This window comes from Triticum aestivum, chromosome 2D (genome assembly GCF_018294505.1).
Source record: "Triticum aestivum cultivar Chinese Spring chromosome 2D, IWGSC CS RefSeq v2.1, whole genome shotgun sequence".
Classification (NCBI taxonomy): Eukaryota; Viridiplantae; Streptophyta; class Magnoliopsida; order Poales; family Poaceae; genus Triticum; species Triticum aestivum.
This window is the reverse complement of record NC_057799.1, coordinates 46,497,866-46,525,346: the sequence shown is the minus strand read 5'-3', so window position 1 is coordinate 46,525,346 and position 27,481 is coordinate 46,497,866. Positions and strand designations below refer to the sequence as shown.

The 27,481-nt window shown below is 46.4% G+C and overlaps 1 pseudogene; it reads right to left on the bottom strand.

Moving 5' to 3' along the window:
• Positions 1–1,308: 1,308 nt before the first annotated feature.
• On the bottom strand, positions 1,309–26,003 carry LOC123055625 (mugineic-acid 3-dioxygenase-like; annotated as a pseudogene).
• Positions 26,004–27,481: the final 1,478 nt, after the last annotated feature.

The window sequence follows — 27,481 nt, the reverse complement described above, 5'->3', positions numbered from 1 at the left end:
TACGAACCGGCGCTAAAGCCCGGTTTTGCACCAGTGCTTCCTCCTCTCGCTGGCGCTCATGGTCGCCGTGTCTAGGTGAGGAGGCTGGGGGCGGCGCGAGGGGGAGTAGCAGCGACGGGAGAGGATGAGGGAGGCGGCGCGAGGGGGAGCAGCAGCGACGGGAGAGAATGGGGGAGGCGGCGCGAGGGGGGGAAGGGAGGGGGTGGAGGCTAGGGTTCTCACCCAATCGGCGCCTTCCTTGCCTCATCCGACCACGGGCCAACCAGCGCCCAACACGCACGAAGAGGCAGGACGTGAAAAGACGAGATTGCCCTCGGCGGGGCGCGTGATTTACGTGCGGTGGCACGAGATCTTTTACAACGGGAGGTAACTATATATTCATTCCTACAGGAGCTCATGTTCGATCCGACGGCCCAGCTCCTTCTACTCTCGATCCAACGTCCAGAATCGCATCAAGCAAACCGATCCGATGGCCGAGAGTCCCTAATCGCTGTGAGAGCTCGGTGAGACACTCTTCTCTTATTTCTGGATGTGAGGTTCCTGAGGGTCAAGGACAGTGCTCCAGTGAGTGAGCGCCCTATCATTCAATCTCATTGCCACCACCCGTGCGACCTTTCAATGGCTGTATTTCACTATTTATGCCCCTTCACTATCATTTCCCTGAAATAATTTAGGCTCTGTCCTCTTTTGACAACTTGAAAATGACTAGATCTTTCCTGCAAAAGAAGAAAAGGAAATGACTAGTTCTGAAATCTTTAGGGTTTTGCAAAGAGCCGGAAATGGCTGCTAAACAGAGTCATGGGCACTTATATGAAAACCGATTTATTTTTAATAATGACCTTCGGTAGTTTTGAGTATTTCCAATATTGTTTTGCAACTTGCAAAGTAATTTGAGTGGTAAATTTATTTTCCAGGTTTCTAGACACATATAGTATTTATTTGCTTTGTATCTGTACAAGCGCACGAACTCTCTTTCTAGTTGGTACAAAGTAGCAACAATATCAAAATGCAAAAACAAGCAAAACACAAGTCGGGATAAACATTTCAACAGCTAGTACTATTTTTAGGTAGAAGGCTGAAAAGGTCTTGCTTTCCATAGAAAACAAGCCGAACAGCTGGGAACGGCGGCCAACATTTCCTTACATGATCCCAAAGAAGTTCACAGAAGTTACAATAGCATATGATAACTGGAAAAGGAAAAGAGAAGCGCTGCCAAGAAAGATATTATTGGGAGTAGAGTACGTAGTAATACAATACACGGTAAAGTAATGAAAGGAGATCATCGAATCTGTGTGTACGTATGCTCAATCATTCATTCTTAGCTCCATTGGATGTGCTGGCCTGGATCTTGAAGAAGTCAAGCACGGCCTCCCTGTTGCCCAAAGTGGCCTCGTACGCCTCCGTGAACTCACTGTATGTGAAGTCCCTGTACTTGGGAGGGTTCGTCTCCTCGTCGACCATCACCGGTACTTGACCGATCCTGCAGTCCACCCTGGGCCTGACGAGTGACGACACCGACATCCTCGCCTTAGCAGAGTTGGTCACCACCCGGTGCTCCACACTTGCAAGCAGCCCGTTGGTTATAATCTACATCAAACATCAAAACATATTTTGTTAGTTAGTTGCCCCACGCATACTATCCATAATCCATAGGATTAATATAATTGGTGCGATATGACCTCCATCTGGAGCCCAAAGTTGATAACGAAGGCGTTGTGTATCGATTTGACACCGATCCAGCACCCCCCTATTTTGGCCTGTAAGCCGCCGACGTCGATCGCCTTGTGACAGGACGGTGATGATATAGCGGTCGGAATGTGGACGAGCGCCCATTGTCAGGCTCGGGTCAGGGCAGGGTGGGTAGTAGTGCACATTCATCAGTGTCTCGCCACCGGCGAGGTCGCCCTTGAAGAAATTGCGGTCATCCAGGCCGAGCTCCTCGGCGATCAGCCCGAGGAGCCTCCACGCCAGCTCCTGCACCGCTACCGAGTAGTTGGTAAGACGCTCCCTGCATGCATGCGTATGCATTCTAACAAATTAACCCATAATAAAGTAGAGACAAACCAATGGTTGCCAAATAGATTTTTTTTTTCGTTTTCTTCTGGTACGTACGATGGTGATATTGTTTTTGTGAGGGTTACATGGTCATATTTTAGGAGCACACAAACATTATTTCATAGTGATAACTAGAAGTGATAATCCATTGTATAATATATTTATTTGCCTCATGAATGCCATGAAATATTCTATAGAAAGAGACTATTTTATCAATCGTTGTATATATATGCCCTCAGAGCGTTAGACCATCATGTACGTAATTGTACTGACTGGACCATCCTCTTGACTTTCTTTTCTTCAAATCGGGAACAAAGAACACCCTAGACTGTTAAAAATTCCTCGCAAAAAATAAATAATATGTGGCTCTTATTTTTGAGTTGTTTCTTCCCATCTCGTGGATTTGCATCAAAGGGCCTTCGTTTTTTGACAAATCAAAGTGCCTTCGCTTTGTGTCATGATGTGTTGCAAATATGTGGTTCTTAAATAAACAAGGGTCCTGATAACGCCCGCACGTGTGGCATACTAGACATCCGTTCACATACCGTGTGTGGCGTGAGCAGGAGGCAGCCCATATGGATTGTGTATGGGCGAGCATTACAATTGCACACACGTGTTGGCGCAGCTACTTCGTGCCACACGCCCAACAAGTATTACTCATCCTCACCTCGCGCGTGTGGCACGAAGCAAATATGCCCACACGTCCTGGCGCATCTACGTTAGGTACCCGCGGGATGACGATTTAGTTGCCATTCGGGATGGCAGATGTAGTTATCCCGGATGGCAAATGTAGCTGTAAAAGCATGACAACTCTCTCTGTTTTGGTAACTATAGTTGTCATGTCTAATTTATGGTAGTTGCCGCGTGTAATCAAACCATAGTTGCCGTGTGTGATTAACTATTTGCCACATATGGTCAAACAATAGTTGCCATATGTGTTTACCTAGTTGCTACGTGTGGTCCAACATAGTTGCCATTATGGTTAATCACAGTTGTCATGTGTGTTTATCTAGTTGTCACGTACGCGCAACTGCAGTTGTCGTCTAGCAACGAATCATAGTTGCCATGTGTGTTTACCTAGTTGCCACGTACGCGCAACTGCAGTTGCCATCCAACAACGTACGAGTGTCGTGTGGGCGAAAAGCATTTTGCCCACACGCGCGTGGACTAGGTGATGGCTATGTGGGCAGAAACTAGTTCGCCCACACAGCGCAGCTGGCAAAACGCGTGCTGGGGGCGTGTGGGCAAACTCTCCAACGCCCACACACACATATGATGCCCACGCGGCACTCAGATCCTAACATATTTCGCCAATTTTTTTTAAATAATACATTTTTTATTAAATTACACAAATATTACGCCGAAAAAATATTTTTCACAAATAATACACCGTCGGCCCTCAGCCGGCCGACTGGACCTAATCGGCCCACAGCAGGCCGATCGGCTTGCTGCTGGCCGACTGCTGGCCCGCCTGGCACGCGTCGGCCTCGGATTGGGCTGGCCACGTCGCGAGGGGGAGGGAGGGAGCTGTCGGCGCGGGCGTGCCCCTGTCGGCCTACCGCGGGCCGATCGGCCAGCTGCTGGCCGACAGGGTGCGGCCCCACCTCGCACGCGGCTGGCCGGCTGCTCCCTGCGGCCTTATCCTTCCCTTCCTCCCTTCTTCTTCTGTTCTTCTTTCTTCTGTTCTTACCTTCTCCTCTCTCTACACAAAAATGCCACCAATTTATACACCTAAATGAGCAAGTTTTTCGCGATTTTGGCACCGTGAATGGATTCAACTCAGTTAGGGCAGCCAACAGAGGTCTCGATCTACTGATGGGGTAGCTCGTGGTGGTCGTGGTGAGCATTTTGGTGGAGGTGGTGGTGGTGAAGTTGGGGCAGTGTGGTGGTGGTGAAGTTGGGGCAGTGTGGTGGAGGTGAAGCTGTCGTTCGTCGTTCTTCGTTGGAGACGGAGCACCGGCAGTTTGGTGGCCGCCGTTCGTCGTTCTTCGTTCGCACGCACGCTTCAAGGGTATATTTCAGCAAACATTTTATTTTTCGTAGGTGCTCCGGTAGTATTTGTTAATATGTTTCAATGTGAAATAAATTAGGTGTGCGATTATTGTTATTTGCCCCGGTAGTATACGTAAATATATTTAGATGTCAACTAATTAGTTGTGTAAAAATGTGTAGTTGCTCCGGTAATATTCCGTACTATATGTGGATGTCAAGTATTTAGGAGTGTCAGTATTTGTAGTAGTTCTGAAAAAAGGTCCGTAATATAGGCAGTCCAGTCAAATATATTAATCTGTCAATATTTGTAGTTGCTACGGCAAATATTCGTAATATACTTGTAGGTGTGTGAATTGTATTAGTTGCTCCGAAAATATTCTGTAATATATAGCTAGGTAATATATAGACATGTCTAATATTTGTTAGTGGGGATATTAAGTTGTTGCTTAATACTTGTATTTCGTTGTTGAAAAAAAAAAGGTGAGTCGAGATGTCCGATGTAGTGAAGTTCAGATTTTACTACGGTCCTGGTACTGTCCAAACAACTGAGATGGGAGCAGATCTGAGAGAATTTACTCACATAGAGGTGCCAATGAGCGCACCACAAACATGGTCTGTCAGTCAGTTGAAAGAATGGATTGCGGCAAGTTTAGGTCTTGATACTGAAACACACACCGTCGGTGTTCATGCATTGTGGACACGGTCAAGTTCAATAATTTACTTTTATTTGAGGCCAATAGAGGGAGACTCCGATTGGGTGCGGTGGTTACAAGGTTGTGAACGAAGGGGATGCAATCATGTTGCTTTAGTGCTTCCCGTCGTTAAGGAGGTCACTGCACATGAAGGCGAGGGTGGCTACGAAGGACAGAGCAGTCAGGTAGAAGGAGGAAATGCTTATGGTTACGAACAAGGACAGAGCAGTCAGGTAGAAGGAGGAAATGCTTATGGTTATGAACCAGGGCAGAGTAGTCAGGTAGAAGGAGGAAATGCCGATGGTGATTACAATGGCGAGGTGGACGCTGACGAGGTAGATGGGCACATGCAGAACCAGATGGAAGAAGACACCGATGTTGAAAGGGGCCATGCCGATGATTCTGACGAGTCAGATGAAGAAGAAAATGCAGAGGAGGTCCCGAATCCTGCATGGTGGAATCATGACTTCACATCTGCAATGACCGTGACTGATGGACATGATTCAGCCTGGCAATATCACCAGAACAATATTGCGATGGGTGCTATGTATCCGAACAAGCAAGCCCTGAAGGATGCAATAATTAATTGGGCAATGTCCACGCAAAGGGTTTTCACAGCTCAGGTGTCCAGTCAGAAATTCCTGACAATGGTATGCAAGAACGCAGATTGTCCCGCCAGGGTGCACGGATTTCTCCCTAAGTATGGCACAAGTTGGGTGATAAGTGACTTAGTTAATCACACTTGTCTTATTCCCTGCATCCCTCAAGATCATGCCAACCTTTCATCCATGCTTATTGCTCGATTGTTTTACGATGAGATAGTGCAGGGCAAAGCTATGGAAGTGAAGGCAGTCCAGACAAAAGTCTTCGCCAGGTTCAAGTACAAAATTTCTTATGGCAAGGCTTGGAGGGCTAAGCATGCGGCGCTTGAGAGGAGATTTGGTTCTTATTTTGATGCATATGACTCTATTGTCCACCTCCTCCACACCCTGCAGCAGCGGAATCCAGGCATCTATATCGATATCCAAGACATGTTCATGCCAGAGTTCCCAACTGTGAGGGTGTTGCATCGTCTCTTCTTCTCTTTCGGTGTATGCATCGAAGCTTTCAAGCATTGCCGACCGGTGATATGTGTTGACGGTACTTTTCTCACAGGCAAGTACAAGGGTCAGATCCTGACATCCATAGGTCAAGACGGCCAAAATCAAGTCGTCCCACTGGCATTTGCTTTTGTGGAGAGTGAGAACATTGAAAGTTGGACATGGTTCTTCAGGCAGTTGAAAATATCAGTTGTGAAGGAGAAGCCCAATGTGTGCATCCTTCATGACAGGCATGTAGGTATACTCAGTGCGATAAGGACACTGACAAACCCAGGCCCTGAGGAACAAGTTCCATGGCAGGACTTGCAGAGCCGTTGGTGCATGCGCCATCTGGGGGCTAATTTCTTCTCGCAGTTTAGAAATAAGAACCTGATGAATCTGTTCAAAAAACTCTGCAAGTAGAACCAGTTATGGAAGTACAATTTGATACGCGACAGACTTAATGTGTGCACGCAGAGACACGTGAGGGACAGGAAAGCTGCAAGAGATGCAGCGGTGAGGGCACATGTTGAAGCAGTAGCTGCACAGTTGGCAACAGGAACAACGGCCGTGGAGGAGGAGCCTGTTGGGCTATGTGACCTGCCAGGCTTTGACCCACCTGGTACTAGGAGAAGGCTCGGGAGGTTGATTAAAACCTTCGAGCAGTGGATAGAGCATGAGCCTCTGGAGAGGTGGTCTTTGCTACATGACACACATGGAGCAAGGTGGAACCATTGAAGAAGACATCAAGAAGATTTATTGATTGATAATATGTCTTACAATAGTTGCCGGATGTGATACACGATCACAAGGTGTGGCTAACTAGGATGACTACAATGATGGTGGTGGAGATGGCTATGGTGATGGAGATGGAAAATGGTGGTGGCTAGCGTTGCTGTTGATGACAAAGAGGAAGGTCCCGACGATATTCTGTCGTCGTTCTAGTCCTAGCCCATTTATAAAACTTGTTGGGGTGGATGAAAAGGCACCGCTGGCACTTCATATGAGCGCTCATACCAGATCGTGCACTCGTATGAGACGCCGTCTTGCGCTCTGGTGGCTTCCCGCACCTCCCACTTTGGCTCTCCTTATCTCATCTTTAGTCCTTTCCATATATGTTCTTGATTTTGTCCATGTTTAGTCCCATTTTCAATGGAAACGAATTAAAGATAGGATTTTGTAATCTTTTGTATTCATTAGTCATTAGCAGCAATATCGGAGCGGATATCTCGGTTTTTATAAAATAATCAGGCTTAAACTCAGGTGTGATGAGGGACAAAATAACACTCAACTCTCCCAAGCTTAATCTTGATCGTCCTTGAGCAACATAGACAGAAATCCAAACCGTAAGGAACTTAGTTGTTTAAACCGAAATAACAAGAAGGTTTTAGTTCACTTACGATCAGTATGCCTAGATAGCCCTCCGCCTCTTGACCTGAAAACTTGGTATAGCTGTAGCGGTGGCATGGTTATTTTGCAAGTGTAAGTGAAGCAAAGATAATCAACATAAAGCTCTTTCTCAACTAGACAAAATAACAAACTAGCTCTTGTTCTATTTACTCTAGTTAGCACTTGCTTGCCAGGAACGCACGGAAGAGATTTTCATTCTTGAGCAATGAAAACATTGATTAGGGAGTGAAAGGTATGTAAAGACAACATGATTCTAGAGTAACTCGCTAATAGACCCTTGAGTGTCTCATCATCAAGGCTCTCAAGCACTTTATTTCAATCATTGCTTGCTGAAACTTTTGTTTTCTGGTGACGGAGTTATGCGAAAGAAATGATTATGCATAAGGTTTCCCGGTGGCTTAAGTTTGAGTGCTATGGACCAATATGTCGTCTCTTTCGAGCTCTTCTGGTCAGTACTCAGTTATTACCACATACACACCTATTCAAGAGAAAGCTGTATAATATTCGATTTAGTGTTCTCACTACGTACGGTAACAAACACATAGCCGAAATCCGAGCTAAAAATCTAGTGGATCGTTCATTGGCCAGTGGAATTTACAGCATAACATCCAGAAAGGTGACGAAGCCATATTTACACACGTGAACACATATAGAGTTACAAGGCCATGACACCAGCGAGAAGCTGGAGCACCATGTAAAAATGCAACACAAATTTTGGCATAATCTCATCACCTATCAACTAAGTTCCTCTGGACAACTTTATCCACAAGGGCTATTGAGTGTATTAAGATTAACACTATGGGGTTGAGTATCTTTAACATCATCTTCTCTACAATTTTTCTCAACACCCAAGTCTTTTGATAATTCTATTATGCACGATTATTCTTTGTTAACATCACTTTTAAGAAAAAAAACTGTCTCACGGCAAGTCTTGCTTATCTAGATTAAATTGAACAAAGGTTACTAAAGTATTTTAGCTACTAGAACGAAATCTTTGTTTTAACTATCAAGACTTACTCCCACCTGAATACATCACACATACTACTGCTACAACTCTTCTAGGTAATTCAAGTGCAAAAGATGGAAGTTGTAGGACATACTTTCACGATCATGAATTCCCACACTTCTCTTCCTTAAGATTGCATTCCACATTGTCCGGCATCGATAAACTCCTCTGAAATATAAACAAGAATGCAAATGAGATCCAAGGGCAAAAAAAAGGAGCAAAGCAAAACTTATTCTATTTTTGGTTTTTGCGTTTTGAAAGCTAACCTTGCAAACAAAAGATTGCAACCGGCGAGAAGAAAAATGAAAAACAAAGGCGAACCAAATGAAAAGCAAAGTGTTGGAACAAACAAACACGAGTGTTTGAAGTTCAGCGAGCTAAAGTACAACCTCTTTACAACTTACTTAAAATAACACCACCACATCTTGATGGAGACATGGTAGTGACCTCCCCCAAGCTTTCACTTTTGCAAGCCCAAACCGGTGAGATCATTGTGGTGGCGTGATACATATCCAACGTACCTATAATTTTGATTGTTCCATGTTGTATTATCAATCTTGGATGTTTTATATTCATTTACAAGCCATTTTATATCATTTTTGGGACTAACCTATTAACTCAGAGCCCGGTGCCAGTTGATGTTTTCTGCTTGTTTTTTACTATGCAGAAAATCAATATCAAATGAAGTCCAAATGCGCCGAAACTTTTCGTAGATTTTTTTTCTGCTGGAAAGAGACCCTGGAAGCTCCTGAGAGGTCCGAGGAGATGCTCATGGGGCCCACTAGGCACTAGGGCGCGCCAGAGGCCCCTGGCGCGCCCTGGTGGGTAGTGGGGCCCACGGGAACCGCCATAGCCTCCCCCTGCCTCTATAAATACTCTAAAATCCCAAAAACCCTTGGGGAGTCGAGAAACACTTTTCGAGCAGCCGCAAGTTACAAAACCATGTGATCCAATCTATAGGCCTTTTTCGGCACTCTTCTGGAGGGGGAAACGATCATGGAGGGGTTCTTGATCATCCTTCCTGCCCCTCCGATGATGCGTGAGTAGTTTACCACAGACCTGCGGGTCCATAGCTAGTAGCTAGATGGCTTGTTCTCTCTCTTTGATCTTCAATACAATGTTCTCCTTGATGTTCTTGGAGATCTATTCAAAGTAATGAATTTTTGCGGTGTGCTTCTTGGGATTCGATGAATTGTGAGTTAGTGATTAGATCTATCCATGGAAGTATTTGAGTTTCTTTGATATCCTTTATGCATGATTATTATAGCATCATATTTCTTCTTTGATTTATTGGTTTAGTTTGGCCAACTAGATTGATTTATCTTGCAACGGGAAGGGGTGCTTTGTAATGGGTTCGATCTTGCGGTGCTCAATCTCAGTGACAGAAGGAGATAAAACACGCTTGTATCGTTGCTATTAAGGGTAACAAGATGGGATTTATTCATATGTGAGTTTATCTAGTCTACATCATGTCATCGTTCTTAAGGCATTACTCCGTTCTTTTATGAACTCAATACACTAGATGCATGCTGGATAGCGGTCGATGTGTGGATTAATAGTATTAGATGCAGGCAGGAGTCGGTCTACTAATCTTGGACGTGATGCCTATATACATGATCATTGTCTTGGATATAATCATATTTATTTGCTTTCCTATCAATTGCCTAACAGTGATTTGTTTACCCACCGTATGTTATCTTCAAGAGAGAAGCCTCTAGTGAAAACTATGGCCCCCGGGTCTATTTTTAAGATATTGCTTTCAGATCTACCTTATCATTTTCTTTTCCAATCAAGATTACTTTTTTTGCATTAGATCTATACATCCAAAACCCCAAAAATATTTTATCTTTATTTTGCATCTACCGATCTATCTTTTATCTGTCACCATACCATTTAATCTCGCACGTAAACGTCGAGGGATTGACAACCCCTTGTAGCGTTGGGTTGCGAGGATTTGTTATTTGTGTGCAGGTGTTATTTACATAGTGTTGCTTGGTTCTCCTACTGTATTGATAACCTTGGTTCCATAACTAAGGGAATTACTTACCTCGTGTGTACTGCATCATCCTCTCCTCTTCGGGGAAATAAGCAACGCAGATCACAAGTAGCATGGCGGTTGGTACAGAGCCCATCCTTGGCTCCACTCGGAGAAGCTGCTATTCATGTACATTGACGTGTGTCGAAGGGACTCGGTGAGGTTGCTGATGTCTACTACGCAACTTTATTCTTGTAGACTCGTGTTAGGCCTCCAAGCGTAGAGTTTTGTAGGACAGTAGCAATTTTCCCTCAAGTGGATGACCTAAGGTTTATCAATCCGTGGGAGGTGTAGGATGAAGATGGTCTCTCTCAAACAACCCTGCAACCAAATAATACAAGAAATCTCTTGTGTCCCCAACACACCCAATACAATGGCAAATTGTATAGGTGCACTAGTTCGGCGAAGAGATGGTGATAAAAGTGTAATATGGATGGTAGAAATATATTTTTATAATCTGAATAAATAAAAATGGCAAGGTAGCGAACGATAAAAGTGAGCACAAACGGTATTTCAATGCTTGAAAATGAGGCCTAGGGTCCGTACTTTTGCTAGTGCAATCTCTCAACAATGCTAATATAATTGGATCATATAACCATCCCTCAAAGTGCGATGAAGAAATCACTCCAAAGTTCCTATCTAGCGGAGAACATAAGACGGATTTGTTTGTAGGGTACGAAACCACCTCAAAGCTATTCTTTCCGATCAATCTATCCTAGAGTTCGTACTAAAATAACACCAAGCTATTCTTTCCGATCGATCTAACCAAGAGTTCATACTAAAATAACACCAAAGCAAATTCAGATTCGTAATATTCAATCCAACACAAAGAACTTCAAAGAGTGCCCCAAGATTTCTACCGGAGAAACAAAGACAAGAACGTGCATCAACCCCTATGCATAGATTACCCCAATGTCACCTTGGGAATCCGCGAGTTGAGTGCCAAAACATATATCAAGTTAATCAATATGATACCCCATTGTCACCACGAGTATTCATATGCAAGACATATATCAAGTGCTCTCAAATCCATAAAAGTATCCAATCCGATAAAACGAAATCTCAAAGGGAAAACTCAATTCATCACAACAACATAGAGAGGGAAAAACACCATATGATCCAACTATATTAACAAAGCCCGTCATACATCAAGATCGTGACATCTCAAGAACACGAGAGAGAGAGAGAGAGAGACTAAACACATTGCTACTGGTACAAACCCTCAGCCCCGAGGGTGGACTACTCCCTCCTCATCATGGTGGCCACCGGGATGATGAAGATGGCCACCGGTGATGATCTCCCCCTCTGGCAGGGTGCCGGAACAGGGTCTAGATTGGTTTTCGTGGATACAGAGGCTTACGTCGGTGGAACCTCTGATCTAGGGTTACCCCGAGGGTTTTTGGAATATTTGGGGATTTATAGGGCGAAGAGGCGGTGCGGGAGGCCACCGAGGTGGGCACAACCCACCTGGGCGCGCCTGGGTCCCCAGGCGCGCCCTGGTGGGTTGTGCCCCCCTCGGGGCACCCCCAGGTCCTTCTCTGGCCCACTGGATGTCTTCTGGTTCACAAAAAGTTTCGCGGTGTTTGGATTCCGTTTGATATTGATTTCCTGCGATGTAATAAACAAGCAAAAGACAACAACTGGCATTGGGTCAATAGGTTAGTCCCAAAAGAATGATATAAAGCTGCTATTGAATGATTGTAAAACATCCAAGAATGATAATATAACAACATGAATACTTCATAAATTATAGATACATTGGAGACGTATCAGTTGCTCATGTCATTGATGGAGCCCTGAAGACTGTAGATGTTTGGGTAGGTGATGTAGGCCTATTCTGCTGGTGCTTCTTCTTGGGGCTGCTCCTCTTCCTCGTCGATGTTGAATTCTTCTTCATCAACTTGTTTAGGTTGAGGGGCCTCTCGGTCGAACGCTGCATCTCCTTCCTGTGGCACATAATGCAAAATTATTTCCTCTAATGAGAAATGGTTAGGCATAGGAGTGGGTAGGAAGTGATCCACTCCAGGAATACGAATGCAATGATTTCCATGGCGAACCACTACCATTCAACACTAGTAAGAACACTTGTATTGACAAGGGTGTTACTGGTAATTGGAGGAAGATGGTTAAAGTTGAGGCCAAGGGAGTTGGCCAACATGGTGATTACTTTGCGACGCACGATGTCTCCTTGTGCACAATTTTATTGGTGTGCAAGGTGGAACAAAAGTATTGCCCCTAAGTTGGGTGAATTACCGATGTCAAGGTTTGCTGCTTTCCCTAGAATTAGCATATTCTCTTCATTCACCTTTGAAACATTTCCTTGTACCTGCAATGAGTTAGTGATAACATAATAGAAATATCGAATAGCGGTACAATCAATGGAACTGGCTCTATGCTTGTAGCAATGGTAACTCATTTGGTTAAACGAATGCCTCAGATGCGGTTTAATAAATTCATAGAAATATTGAATATCATCATCATTGTTGGTGAAGCCAAAGTACACTATAAAAAAAAGACACATCTGTGACATTTTGGGCCGAACGAAAATCTTTTCTGTCATACTTATGACACTTCTATGACGATAATTGTGACAAAACCCGGTATCATCATAGATGTGGTGGGGTCCTACTTCTATGACAAAAAAACATGACAGAAAATGGGCTTTTCGTTCTGGGCGGGCCGGAGACGCAGCTGCATGACATTCTTTGGGTCATCCATGACGGAAAAAACCGTGGTAGAAGCGACGACGCGGAAAATATCGGGGAGTCCCCGGTTACGGTGGGTGGTCGGGGCCGAGCGATGCGCGTTTCTCTCGTACGTACGCGCGTGTGTGCAAGGCGTTTGGCTCTAACTGAACCCGAGCGATGCGTTGGGCTCTAACTGAACCCGAGCGATTGCACTGCAGGCTACGCGTTACTGAACCCGAGCGATCGATCGATGGCTGTTAACTGAACCCGATCGAGCGATTCCTTCGCTACTACTGCTAACTGAAGCCGATCGATGCTGCCTCTGGATGAACAGTGAGTGTTGCGGGGGGGTTTGGATGAACAGTTCCCTGTGGGGGTGGATGAACAGGACCCCATGGCGTTGCCTCTGGATGAACAGTGAGCATTGTTGTGGGGTTTGGATGAACAGTTCTCGGTGGGGGTGGATGAACAGGACCCTGATCGTTTGAGCCGGTTGGGGCTGGATGAACAGGACCCCATGGAGGGCAGGATGAACAGGACCACCCCGTGGACGGCAGGATGAACAGTAGACGGTGGAGGGCTGGATGAACAGTAGCCCGTGGAGGGGTGGTTGAACAGGAGCCCGTGGAGAGGGCTGGTTGAACAGTAGCCCGTGGAGTAGCGCACGGTGGAGGCTGGATGAACAGGAGCCCGTGGATGAATAGTCGCAGGTGGAGGCTGGAGGAGGTCGATGGTGGATGAACAGTAGCCCGTGGAGGCTGGAGGGGATCGATGGTGGAGATGAACAGTATCCCGTGGAGTCCCGTTTTGCGGTACGCTACACCCCTCCCGATGAACAGGACCCCCGTTTCGACCGTAGCGCTCCAACACAAGTCTGTTTCCTACGTTTTGCGGTACGCCACACCCCTCCCGATCAACAGGACCCCCGTTTCGACCGTAGGAGGTCTGTTTCCTCCGTTTTGTGGTACGACAGACCCCTCCCGATGAACAGGATCCCATTTCGAACATGGTCGGTCGAACACAAGGCCGTTTCCTCCGTTCTGCGGTACGCCAGGCCTCATTTCCATCGGCTGTTCCGTCCAAGCCCTCCCGATGAACACGACGACGCATTCCGTTCCGACCCAGCCGGTTGGCTCCCCATGAACACGGCGACGACGCTGTTTCTCCGTTCCGACCCAGCCATGTACACGAGCCCTGGCCGTACATACGCGTGAGTAGGCGTTCGAGACCCCGCCCGTATATACGTACGTGGCCGTATTTACTTTCTTGCACCCTGGCCGCTGTATGTACGTGTACATGCTATGTGCGCGCCTCTACTACGACACGTGCGCGCCTCTACATCGACTAGTATGTATGTACATGTTCGCGACCAGAATGACAACCCTACGTACGCTTCGACCAGGTGGGTCCCGACTGTCAGGCACTTCCTTGCGTGCGAAGCTGTAGCTGGTGGGTCCCAGCAGTCACGGGGCGAATCGTTTTTTTTGCCCGGACGCACTTCCTTGCGTGCGAAGTGTAGCTGGTGGGTCCCAACAGCCAGGGGAAACGTTTTTTTCGCGAAATACGGTGGTCTGTCCGGTGGGTCCCAGCTGTCAGGTGGAGGAATAATTATTTTGCGTGTAATAAGGAGGCACTTCCTTGTTGTGGCTGTGGACCCAGCTGTCAGCCTCTCCACGTACAGTCCATGTCCGATGGAAGCCGTTCCTTGACCATGTTGACCACGCCGCGCCGAGAGCACCAGGGCGGTGGACGACGGCGAGGCCGTGGAAGGGGACGACGCAGAGCCGGGGAAGACGCGGCAGTGGAAGCCCGCGCGGAGAGGAGTACGAGGGTTCACTGGTTCGGCTGCGCTGTGAGGCTGCCGTCGCCGCAGGGCCTGGCCAGCGGTGGGAATACTAGGGGCGGTGAGGCCTCCGCGGCAGCACAGCCGGCCACGGGAGGCAGGAGCATGCGGCACGACCGGCGCTGCTTTGGGCGGCTAGAGCAACAAGACCAGAGGTTGAAGAAGCACTACGGCCGTTGGATGGACATCGTACGGTCACTGGAGCTACAATCGTGCATATTGACTAAGTTGACAAAGCCCTCCATCCCCGTCAACTTAGTAGGCCCACAAGTCAGCCTCCCACCATGGTGGGTCCCAACTAGCTGGGGAGTATTCATTTTTTTGTGCGTAATAAGGAGGCACCTCCGGTGGGTCCGAGCTGACAGCGGGGAGAACGTTTTTTTTCTGCGAAATACGTTGGCCCGTCCGGTGGGTCCCAGCAGTCAGGGGGGCAACTTTTTTTTGGCAAATACGGTGGCCCGTCCGGTGGGTCCCTGCTGTCAGGTGGAGGAATAATTATTTTCCGCGTAATAAGGAGGCACTTCCTTGCGGCTGCCGTGGACCCAGCTGTCAGCCTCTCCACGTACAGTACTCTTCCGATGGAAGTCGTTCCTTGACCACGTTGACCACGCCGCGCCGAGAGCACCAGGGCGGTGGACGACGGCGAGGCGTTGGAAGGGAACGACATGGAGGCAGGGAAGACTCGGCAGTTGTTTCCCACGCGGAGGGGAGTACGACTGTATGAGGGTTTACTGGTTCGTCTGCCGTCGCCGGAGAATAACAGCAGGTGTGGGTGAGTAGAGGGATGGCTAGGCCAGCGATGGGAGTACGGTGGGGCGGTCCTGCGCGGCAGCACAGCCGGCCGCGGGGAGGAGGGAGCAGGCAGTCCCGCCGACGTTTGTTTGAGCGGCTGGAGCAGGAAGAGCAGAGATTGAAGAAGCACGACGGCCGTTGGATGGACATGCAACGGTCATTGCTTGTGCGTCAACCTTTTTTTTAGAAAAGCCTCAAATATGTGGAAAACAGCATACAGCCCATCTGCCATTATTTCTAATAATGTACAGCCCATTTGCTAATTCTTAAGGTTTTTTTTGGAGCCCATATTCTTTTTGTTAGCATTACAGCTATTGTGGCCACGGTTAAAAAATTATACAAAATTTTGCATATTTCGGTGCGGTCCGAACTGTTTTTAATCCCGAAATTTCGAGTCACATTCAAACTGATTTTAAAAATAAATGTATATCAATATAAAAATCCAACAAATTGTCCACACATAAAAATTAATGCAATTTAAAATCTCGAAATAAAAAAAGAAATTTGAAACTAATTGCCAGTTTGATGTGTTTTAAAAATGTACAGCCCATTTCTCATTACTGATAGGCCATTTTCTCGGCCAGCCGAATGAAGCTTTCCTCGTCTTGAAAGATTTGCAGCCCAACAGGCCTGACAAAGCGACTTACTTGGCAAATCACAAAAAGACTGGGCTGTGGCCGTGGACCCAGCTGTCAGCCTCTCCACGTACAGTACTCTTCCGATAGAAGTCGGTCATTGACCACATTGACCACGCCGCACCGAGAGCACCAAGGCGGTGGACGACGGCGAGGCCTAGGAAGGGGACGACGCAGAGCCGGGGAAGACGCGGCAGTGGATGCCCAGGCGGAGAGGAGTACGAGGGTTCACTAGTTCGGCTGCGGTGTGAGGCTGTCGTCGCCGCAGAATAACAGGGGGTGTGGGTGAGTAGAGGGATGGCCTGTTGAGCGGTGGGAGTATTAGGGGCGGTGTGGCCTCCGCGGCATCACAGCCGGCCACGGGAGGCAGGAGCACGCGGCACGACCGGCGCTGGTTTGGGCGGCTGGAGCAAGAAGACCAGAGGTTGAAGAAGCACTACTGCCGTTGGATGAACATCGTACGGTAACTGGAGCTAGAATCGTTCATATTGACTAAGTTGACAAAGCCCTCCGTCCCCGTCAACTTGGTAGGCCCACAAGTCAGCCTCCCACGATGCTGGGTTCCAGCTGGCAGGGGGGTATTCATTTTTTTGTGCGTAATAAGGAGGCACTTCCTTGCGTGCGAAGATACCTGGTGGGTCCGACCTGTCAGCGGGGGGCATGTTTTTTTCGCGAAATACAAAGACCCTTCCGGTGGGTCCCAGATGTCAGGTGGAGGAATCAAAGACTTGAGAAGGCGTACAGAAGAAGCTAGTGTACCAGTAAAGAGACGTTGCTGAGTTTTAGAAAAAAGAGAGACCTGCTCCTGTAGCTGGTTCGAATCCAAACCTAGACTATGACTATATATGGTGCTATGCTACTCTGCAAGTAATGAATCTGACATATCCAACGTTCGCTTCTCCTCTTCTCTACTTACTCTGCCTAGCATCAGAAGCTCTGGCCGCAGCAACCATGTCCGCTGGCTGCTCGTCCACCTGGTCTTCAGCAGGCAACAACCAAATATGTGCCAGGTCGCCACCCGTACCATTGCCTGTGGTTCTCATCACACCCCCACCGGCACGCGCACCGCAGCCGGTTGCTCATCGCAACCCGCTGCCGTTGGTGTGGTGCCACTGCTGCAAATCACGCAGAGTCATCCGTCGCGTCTCAACCACAATCCTCAACCCTGGCCGAGTCTTCTACAAATGCCCGAATCATGGGGTAATAATATGTTTAAGTGTTGTTCTGCTGCTTTCAGTTGCTGATTTTTTTAATAGTTTGGTTGATGATCTTCCAATTTGATTCGTGCAGAAAAGGGAAGATTCGTGTGATTTGTATTTCTGGGAAGTTGCTGATGTGGGGGAGTGCAACTACGCTGATTATTTGGTTAGCCGAGGAATCCCAATACCAGCAGGTTGGGGTGTTGGACAAGTAACTGAAGGAACGGCAGAAGAGGAAGATGCAGAGCAGAAGGTTAAAGATGCAGTTCCTCTGATCATGGCCAAGCAACAACTACTGAACGGCCTTGACAGCAATGAGGAGATGAAAGAGCTTGTGAAGATAATGGACAAAATCGATGTGCTCTGTAGGATGATTGTCTCTTTATTTGCAGTGTATGTAGCACTCGTGATGTATTCAGTGCCTATGACATGCTGAAACTAGTAATGAATGAAACCTGTGTAGCAGGTTGGGCGTAGTGTTGTGAACATCTAATGATTTCTATTAACCGAAATCAGGGGGTATCCCCTTTTGCTCATAAATAAATAAATAGCACAGGCCCTTTTGGTAGTAAATAAATAAATTAGCAGAGGACCTGTGGGTTCAGCTTTGTTCTCATTCGAAGACGTCGAGCAAATTGCAGTCCAACAACAAACTATGTCATTAAATTCAAGTTTCACAGCCAAATATGAGTACAACTAAACAACAATGTCATCATGTTTTAGTCATCATACAATCACCAAACACAAATCAGCATACATAACAAGTGATGTTCTCACAGGAAAATACTAAACAACATGTTCATCAGGTTTCAGTTGTCATAGCAAACACAATTTCACATAGTAGATAAAAAACGTCTTCTGACAGGCAAATACGAAAAAAGCAATGTAATCATCATCCGCAACAGCAGCGTCAACATCTTCGCCATGTGTATCAGTCTGAATCATAATTCCCCATGGTGTCATCTTCTTCTTCGTCCTCAATGTCCTCGAACGTTGGCTTCTTCTTGATCAACTCTTGTATGTCCACAGCACGACAGGCAATCTTTTCGCCGGCGTCATTGACGTGATGGTTCTCAAAGATATTAGGGACATATGTGTTATCTTGTACATCAGGAGCAGTGTAAGCATCATCTTGTTGTGCAACCTCATTAAACGAATTCCTCTGCTCAAACCTTTGCACTACTCTCCAGTCATCGCTATGTGCAAATGTGTCTTCCAAGAAAAATATCTGTGTTGCTTGATTTGCCAAAATAAAAGGCTTGTTGGTCTGGTACACCGCCTTGACATTGATGGATTTGAAAGAATCATCAGCTCTGGGTTTTGCGCTCCTGGAAAACAAGTTATACCAACGAGAGCACAACAGAACCACACACCGATGATCCTCGAAACTGGAGACATACTACAACTGAACAATGTCTGTTATGTTAGCATACATTTCAGTTGTCTCTTTGTCATACGTATCCGTGCTCATGATGGCACTGTTTTGTGTCTTCCTGCCTTCGTCTCGTGCAAGGGTGTTGTAGCGCACATCTCCAACAACGCAAGATTCATAATGTCTTACCCGAGTATCAGGACCCATTGCTAGTGCGTAAAGGGCATCATCAACTGCCTGCCCATCCTCCCGCATCTTCTTAACCTATGGTTAGAAAATAGACAAGCTGATCATCTTATGTACTCAATATATTTTAAAAATTGACAGTGCAATTCAAAAGCTTACATGGCTCTTGAACCATTTCGCAAATCCTGCCATAACCAGTTTGTCAATGTTTCTTGGATTTTGCAGCAGTAACTCCTTTTTTTAGATGCTGCACAACATAGTGATCGCGTCAAACATCTAAATATATAAGAATGTGCTGCAAGTTTAGTAGATTACGATGTATAAGCTGCAGTACTTAGCACTTACTTGATATAAGGTAGTATTTTAGGATAGTTATTCAACACATACCAAACCATTTTGTCCAAATCTTTAGGTTTGTCCTCTTGTCGACTCTTCCCTGTAACTCGAACAGAATAATCGAAAACATTGAGCCCGGGATTGTCTTCATCCACGTCTTTGCTAAGCTGATCAGCTGTTTCAATGTATTTTGAGCAGAATGTCAACACTTCTGTAGCAATGTAGGCCTCTGCAATGGAACCCTCGGGTATAGCTCTGTTCCTAACATAGCCCTTGAAAGTGCCTAGCCGCCTTTCAATAGGGTACATCCAGCCATACTGTACTGGACCTCTAAGTAGTCCTCATCAGGTAGATGAACAGCCAAATGCACCATCACATCAAAGAAGGTTGGAGGATATATCTTCTCAATGTCGCATAGGATAGTTGGTATCTTGTCTCTAAGACGCTCCAAAGCATCTATCCTGATATTTCTACTGCAGAGTTCCCTGAAGAATTGTCCCAACTCTGCAACTGCTCTGTATAAGTCAGGGCGGCCCAATCCTCTAAGGATAACAGGTAAAACCCTTTGAAGTAGGACGTGGCAGTCATGAGTTTTCAACCCTTGTACCTTGTCTCCATCTGCACTGACTCTCCTTTTAGGGTTGGAAGCAAATCCATGTGGGAATCTCACACGTGACAGGACCTTCCAGAATTCTTTTCTTTTTACCTTGTCCAAGACGTACACAGCTGGTGCCATATCTCGTGGTTTACCTTCATCTTGCACCTGCAAATCCTTTCTGATACCCAGGTGTGTCAAATCAATCCTAGATTTTAAGGTATCTTTCGTCTTTCCTTCAATATTAAGAAGTGTGCCGATAATGTTGTCACATATATTTTTCTCGATGTGCATCACATTAAGATTATGCCGCAGATCCAAATCTTTCCAATACTCCAAGTCCCACAAAGTGGGCCTGCGGGTAAACAATAATCTCTCTTCTGCCCTGCCATGCTTCCTTTTCCCGCTACCATTATCAGGATGGTTTCCTGGTGTAATATGCCTAACCTTCTCTAATTCCACTTGCAACTCATCGGTGGCAGAGATGTCTGACCAGAGTGATAGTCAGAACAGGTCTGAGCAACAAGTGCAGATGAGTGAGGGTTCAGATCCCTCTAGCAGCTATGATGAAGGCAGCAGGAGCACACCAAGCAATTTGCCAAAGGCTGCCACAAGGACAAGGAAGAAGAGGAATTCTGACTCTGAAGATGAAGATTATGTGGCTGTTGAAGATGAAGCCACTTCGAAGAAGAAAGTGCTGAAGAAAGAGTATGGCTCAGCTGCTGCAACTAAGCAAGGTCTAAAAACAAAGATGCCAGCAAGAAGACAGCCCATGTCTAAGCCAAGAAAAGTTGCCACAGGAGAGACAATGGAGTTCACTCTTGAACCCAAGGAAACTGGAGATGGCAAGAAGAGAAAAGAAAGGGTCAAGAAGACCATTGCCAGAGTTATTGGGAAGCCATCAATGATGAGAGATTCAGAAGAAGAGGAAGAGGAAGAGGATGTTGCACCAGCACCCAAAGCACAAAAGCTTATGGGAGATGCAATCAAATCAGGGGCTGCTCCATCAAAGCCCAAAGCTGCTCCCAAGTCTGCTGCTCCAGCTCCAAAGCCAAAAGCCAAAAGGAGCACTAGGAACATACCTGCTGAAGAGAAGAACAAGGCCCAAGTGCCTCAAGCTGTTGAAGAAGAAGATGATGATTCTGTTGTGTTGAGGAAGCTGAAGCCCAAGATCCCTGACCACACTGATGCACACCCAGTTGCAGAGAATATGAAAATCAGGAAGGATGCAGGATTGAGACTATGGAGAGAGTCTGATCCCTATGCTATCAGGAGAAGGACTGATGTGGACTACAGATTCCACACTAAGGAACAGCAGGACTTCTATGAGACTGTTTTGCTTGACAAGAAGCCCATTGTGTGTGATATGAGATGGGTTGACTGGGAATTCATCAAGGAGAATGAGGATCACTTCCCTGGAGTGCTTGACAGCTTTAAGGCATGTGGAGTCGATACTTTTGTTGCCCAGAAGCTCACCAAGTGGAATGATGAGCTCATCATGCAGTTTTACTCCACTGCCCACTTCTATCCAGATGGAAGGATTGTATGGATGTCTGAGGGTACTAGGTACCAATCTACAGTTGATGAGTGGGCCAAGCTTAGAAATGCTCCTGAGGAACATGAGGATGACTTGGACATTTATGCAGAGAAGAAGAAGGACCACAACAGTATGGCCAACATGTACAAGGAGATCCCAGATGCTGCTTTGAATACACATAAGTTTGGATCAGTTCACTACCTGTTGTCTGGTCTACCAACTATTAACTGGATCTTAAGGCACACACTGCTACCCAAGTCAGGTGACCATAAGATGATCAGAGGACATGCTAAACTTGCTGCACATATTTGATGTCCCATAGAAGTTCAAAGTCATGAGCCTGATTGTTGAAACAATCAAGAGGAATGCAGTTGATCAGAAGAGAAGTTGTGGGTATGCCCCACACATTCAGGAGCTAATCAACTCAAAGATGGGCAAAGGCAAGTACATCTTGGATAAGGAGCACCTGCCCATCTATCCTAAATTTGAAGATAACACAGTTGTGATGAATGAGGATGAACCATCTTCAGCTCAAGCACATGAAAAGAGAGAGAAGGCTGCAAAGATGCCAACAGCAGAGGAGGCATCTCAGGTATTCTTGAAGATCAAGCAAGATCAGCTTGGATATCTGATCCAATCACCCTGAGGATTGAAAAGGGCTTGGCCACCCTGACCAAGAACCAGGAGAGCTTGGAAAGGATTATTGAGACAAAATTCTATGACCTTGATGTCAAGGTGACAGAGATCCAAACTGCAGTTGAGCAACTTCAGGAGGAAGCAGAGGAGAAGAAGGGAAAGTCTACCACAGATGCTTTTGCCAGAGTGCCCAGAGGACAGAGATCTGCTGCAGTGCCAGTGACAGACACTAGAGCCACAGCATCAGCACCAGCAGCTACAGCTCCAGTTCCACCTCCAGCAGCTACTCCACCAGCTCCAGCTACTTCATCAGAAGCCTTCATCCTTGGAGTTCTCTCAACACCACCTCCCGAAGATCAAGCCTGAGAGTCGTTTAGCATTATGCATTTTCAAACTTTTTGGTAACTTGTTGCCAAAGGGGGAGAAAAATGTATAGATCATAGGCTTCGAGAGAGAGAGTGTTGGTTTTTATCTCTCTTTGCACTTATTTGGTTTGATTTGAAACTTTATTGCGTGCTTGTGTGAGATACTTGTTTGATCTTGTGTTTGATCATATGCTACCCTTAATGCTTGTTGGATGATATATCTCTTATATCCTAGATGATCATTCACTTGTTTTGGTGATGAGTTCTTGCTTTAACTTCTATCATTTTGAGCGCTCCACCAAGATGTATGTGACATGGAAGAGTAACCCATGATCCTAATCGATTGTGCATTTGCATTCAAAAGCAAATTTTAAATAATGCACAAATTTAGGGGGAGCTCTTGCTTATCACATACTTCTCAAAGAGACGATATTTTTCAATACTATTTATCATTTGTCGAAGCTTTGATCTATATGTTGTCATCAGTTACCAAAAAGGGGGAGATTGAAGGTGCAACAATCCCTGGGTGGTTTTGGTAATTCCTAACAACATATAGCTCATTGAGCTAATGCTATCTCAAGATAAATATTTCAGGAAAGCTCAATGATTGGCATGGCATGGATTAGAAAGTGGACCCTTCAAAATGCTAAGGACAAAAGATTGGCTTAAGCTCAAAGCACAAGACTCTACATTTTCTATTTTAGTGATCCAAGATCACATTGAGTCTATAGGAAAAGCCAATACTATTAAGAAGGGATGAGGTGTTGCTTAATGAGGTGCTTGCTCAAAATGCTTAGTGATATGCTCCAAAACCCTCCACTACTTTCTCATATCCACATATGTCCCAAACCAAAAGTCAATCTCGGCCCCACCGATTCTTTCTATCCAGCGCCACCGAGTTCAGTTGACATAGCCACTGCCAGAAACCCTAGTCTTTTCGGTCTCATCGATAGGGATATCGGTCTCACCGAGATGGGATTGTAATCTCTCTATTTCCCTTCGTAACGTTTCGGTCCAACCGAGATGAGCGATCGGTCCCACCGAGATTGCAATGCAAACACTCTGTTTCCTTTCGTAACGTTTCGGTCCAACCGAGATGAGCGAATCGGTCCCACCGAGTTTGCCTGACCAACTCTCTGTTTGACTATTACCGAAATCGGTCCCACCGAGTTTGTGTAATCGGTCTCACCGAGATTACGTTATGCCCTAACCCTAATGATATCGGTCCCACTGAGTTGACGTATCGGTCCCACCGAAACACCTAACGGTCACATTATGAACCAAATTGGTCTGACCGAGTTCTCTGAATCGGTCTCACCGAGTTTGGTGATTTGTGTGTAACGGTTAGATTTTGTGTGGAGGCTATATATACCCCTCCACCCACTCTTCATTCGTGGAGAGAGCCATCAGAACATGCCTACACTTCCAATACATATTTTCTGAGAGAGAACCACCTACACTCGTGTTGAGGTCAAGATATTCCATTCCAACCACATAAATCTTGATCTCTAGCCTTCCCCAAGTTGCTTTCCACTCAAATCTTCTTTCTACCAAATCCAATCCTATGAGAGAGAGTTGAGTGTTGGGGAGACTATCATTTGAAGCACAAGAGCAAGGAGTTCATCATCAACACACCATTTGTTGCTTCTTGGAGAGTGGTGTCTCCTAGATTGGCTAGGTGTCACTTGGGAGCCTCCAACAAGATTGTGGAGTTGAACCAAGGAGTTTATAAGGGCAAGGAGATCGCCTACTTCGTGAAGATCTACCCTAGTGAGGCAAATCCTTCGTGGGCGACGGCCATGGTGGGATAGACAAGGTTGCTTCTTCGTGGACCCTTCGTGGGTGGAGCCCTCCGTAGACTCGCGCAACCGTTACCCTTCGTGGGTTGAAGTCTCCATCAACGTGGATGTACGATAGCACCACCTATCGGAACCACGGATAAAAAATCTACGTGTCAACATTGTGTTTGCTCCCTCAAACTCCTCCCTTTACCTTCATATGCAATTGTTTTACATTCCGCTGCTATACTCTTAGAATTGCATGTGTAGGTTGATTGCTTGACTTGTGCTAAGTTGTTAAAATCTGCCAAGAACTAAAATTGGGAAAAGGCTAGATTTTTATTTGGTCAAGTAGTCTAATCACCCCCCCTCTAGACATACTTTTGATCCTACACTTGCAATGGGAGAAGTGCTTAGCTTTGGGTTCAATCATGCGGTGCTCGATCCCAGTGACAGTAGGGGAAACGACACGTATTGTATTGTTGCCATCGAGGATAAAAAGATGGGGTTTATATCATATTGCATGAGTTTATCCCTCTACATCATGTCATCCTGCTTAAAGCGTTACTCCGTTCTTATGAACTTAATACTCTAGATGCATGCTGGATAGCGGTCGATGTGTGGAGTAATATTAGTAGATGCAGGCAGGAGTTGGTCTACTTGTCACGGACGTGATGCCTATATACACGATCATACCTAGATATTCTCATAACTATGCTCAATTCTATCAATTGCTCGACAGTAATTTTTATGTTGGGTCATGTGACCCATGCTTGTAATATCATGTTATGTAAAGCTCTCTAGAGCCACTTAAATAAGTACTTTGAGTTGTAGAGTTATATTGTGATGCCATGTTGTATCTACACATATCGTGCATATTGTGTGTGTGTTTTAAATGCATTGGTTTGTGTGGGATTCGACACCTATTCATGTGCCTTTGGTAGCCTCTCCTACTGTGAAATGCCTCCTAGTTCTTCCACTGAGCCTTGGTAGTTCGCTACTGCTCCGAAACAAATGGATTGACCGGCATGTATCCTTCTTTGCTCCTGTGTCTGTCCCTACGAGGAAATGTCACGTGGTGTTTACCGAAGTCCTTGTAGCATGCTACGACTTGGTTACACTCGCTGCTGGCCGACACGTGCATTGCTGGGTTATGTATGCATGTCGCTGTACATTTGTGCCACCTTGGTTTATGACTAGTCATGTCGACCCGGGTTCTCTGTCATGTGGATGCTAGCGACATAATTATATACGTGAGACAATAAACGCAAACGGTCTCGGCCACGGTAAGGCTACAGTCGTGTGTTACCTTGCGTGAGGCCGCAAAGTGATATGATGTGTTACATGCTAGATCTGTGTGACTTAGGATCGGGGTCCTGACAAGAACATTCCTTTTTCTTGTTGTTTTCATCAGTGAACTTCGTAATTATATATAATGAACTTCAAAATTTGTGAGATTTCACTTTGGGAAAAAATTCTCAACCTTTTCGGCAGTTGGATCTCACACGTAGAATCTTCGTCCCAATAAAACAAAGCACTTGAACTGCTTTGAACATGGTTGCGAACTTCTACAAACATGTTACTGAACTTCCAGGCGTCGCCCATGGTTTCGTCAGGGAGGGACTTCCACGCCAGCCGTATCCGGTCCGCTGGGCCGGTGATCTCCCACACCGGGTGGGAGAGCTTCTGCAATGGTGCGATGCGGCGGCAGAGGAACTCCTCGACGACTATGCCCGCCGTAAGCTTAGCCTTGCGCAGCTTCTTCTGCCTCATCAGGATTGGCTTTAGCGCGGCGTTGTCGGTGTCAAAACCAGCGGATCTCGGGTAGGGGGTCCCGAACTGTGTGTCTAAGGTCAATGGTAGCAGGAGACGGGGGACACGATGTTTACCCAGGTTCGGGCCCTCTCTATGGAGGTAATACCCTACTTCCTGCTTGATTGATCGTGATGAATATGAGTATTACAAGAGTTGATCTACCACGAAATCGTAATGGCTAAACCCTAGAGGCCTAGCCTGTATGCCTAGGGTAATGAGTATATGCTTTCCGGACTAACTTCTCCGGTTTATATAGACACCGGGAGGATCTAGGGTTTACATAGAGTCGGTTACATAAGAAGGAATCTTCATAGTCGGTCGCCAAGCTTGCCTTCCACGCCAAGGAGAGTCCAATCCGGACACGGGTACAGTCTTCGGCCTTCATGTCTTCACAGCCCATCAGTCCGGCCCATGGATAACAGGTCGGACGCCCGAGGACCCCTTACTCCAGGACTCCCTCAGTAGCCCCCGAACCAGTCTTCAATAGTGAGGTGTTCGGCACACAAATTGTCTTCGGCATTGCAAGGCGGGTTCCTCCTTTAGTTATCTCCAAGTAATGTATTCGACCATTGATCCAATGTCGCTCCCCTCGGCTTCTGCGCGTTAAATAACTTCGTCTTCCACGTGTCGAGCGAAGGTGGAAAGTCAGGGTATTTTTGCAGATAACACCCCATCCATGCAAGGAAGAGCGCCTATTAAAGAGATTGGATCCTAGATCCATTCGGCGCCACGTAGAGAAAAATCCCCGAAGACTGCTTACGAGAAACCATTCCAGCATGGCTAGCGTCCCCAGCTCCTCCACCCGTTCCAGCCCAGAGAAAGGCGAGTGGGAGAGGTGTTCAGTGTCCCACTGTCAACTGACGAAGTTGCAGACGCAGGGATTTCTTCCCCCTGCAGATCTAGTCCATGTTCGAGCGGGGCTAGAATCCTTCAATGGTGAGACTCGGGCAGAGGACTTTCCCAATCCATCCGGGGGAGAGCGAGTATGTTTCATCCCCTACCTGCTAAGAGGCGTTGGATTTCCCATCCATCCGTTCCTCAGAGGGCTTCTGGAATACTATTGACTCCAGCTGCATAACTTCACCCCTGCCTCCATTCTACACATTGCGGGTTATGTTGCTTTATGTGAATTATTCCTGGGCATCGAGGCCCATTTTGAGCTGTGGAGGAAGTTGTTCTGCCTTGTCCCGCGTAATCATGAGGGGTCAATATTTGAAGTGGGTGGAGCCGAAGTATGGCGCATTGCCGATACCGGATATCTGTCCGGCACACCAAGGAAGGTGTCTGACGAATGGCCATCCGAATGGTTCTATATTGAGGACGTCGCACTTCCTGACCCAGTTCGAAAGGGTCTTCCTGAATTCGCGAGTGTTCCGCTGAAGAAACGCCACAGTTGGCGTCCCTGGAGTCATGAAGAGGATGACAGTGCAGAAGTT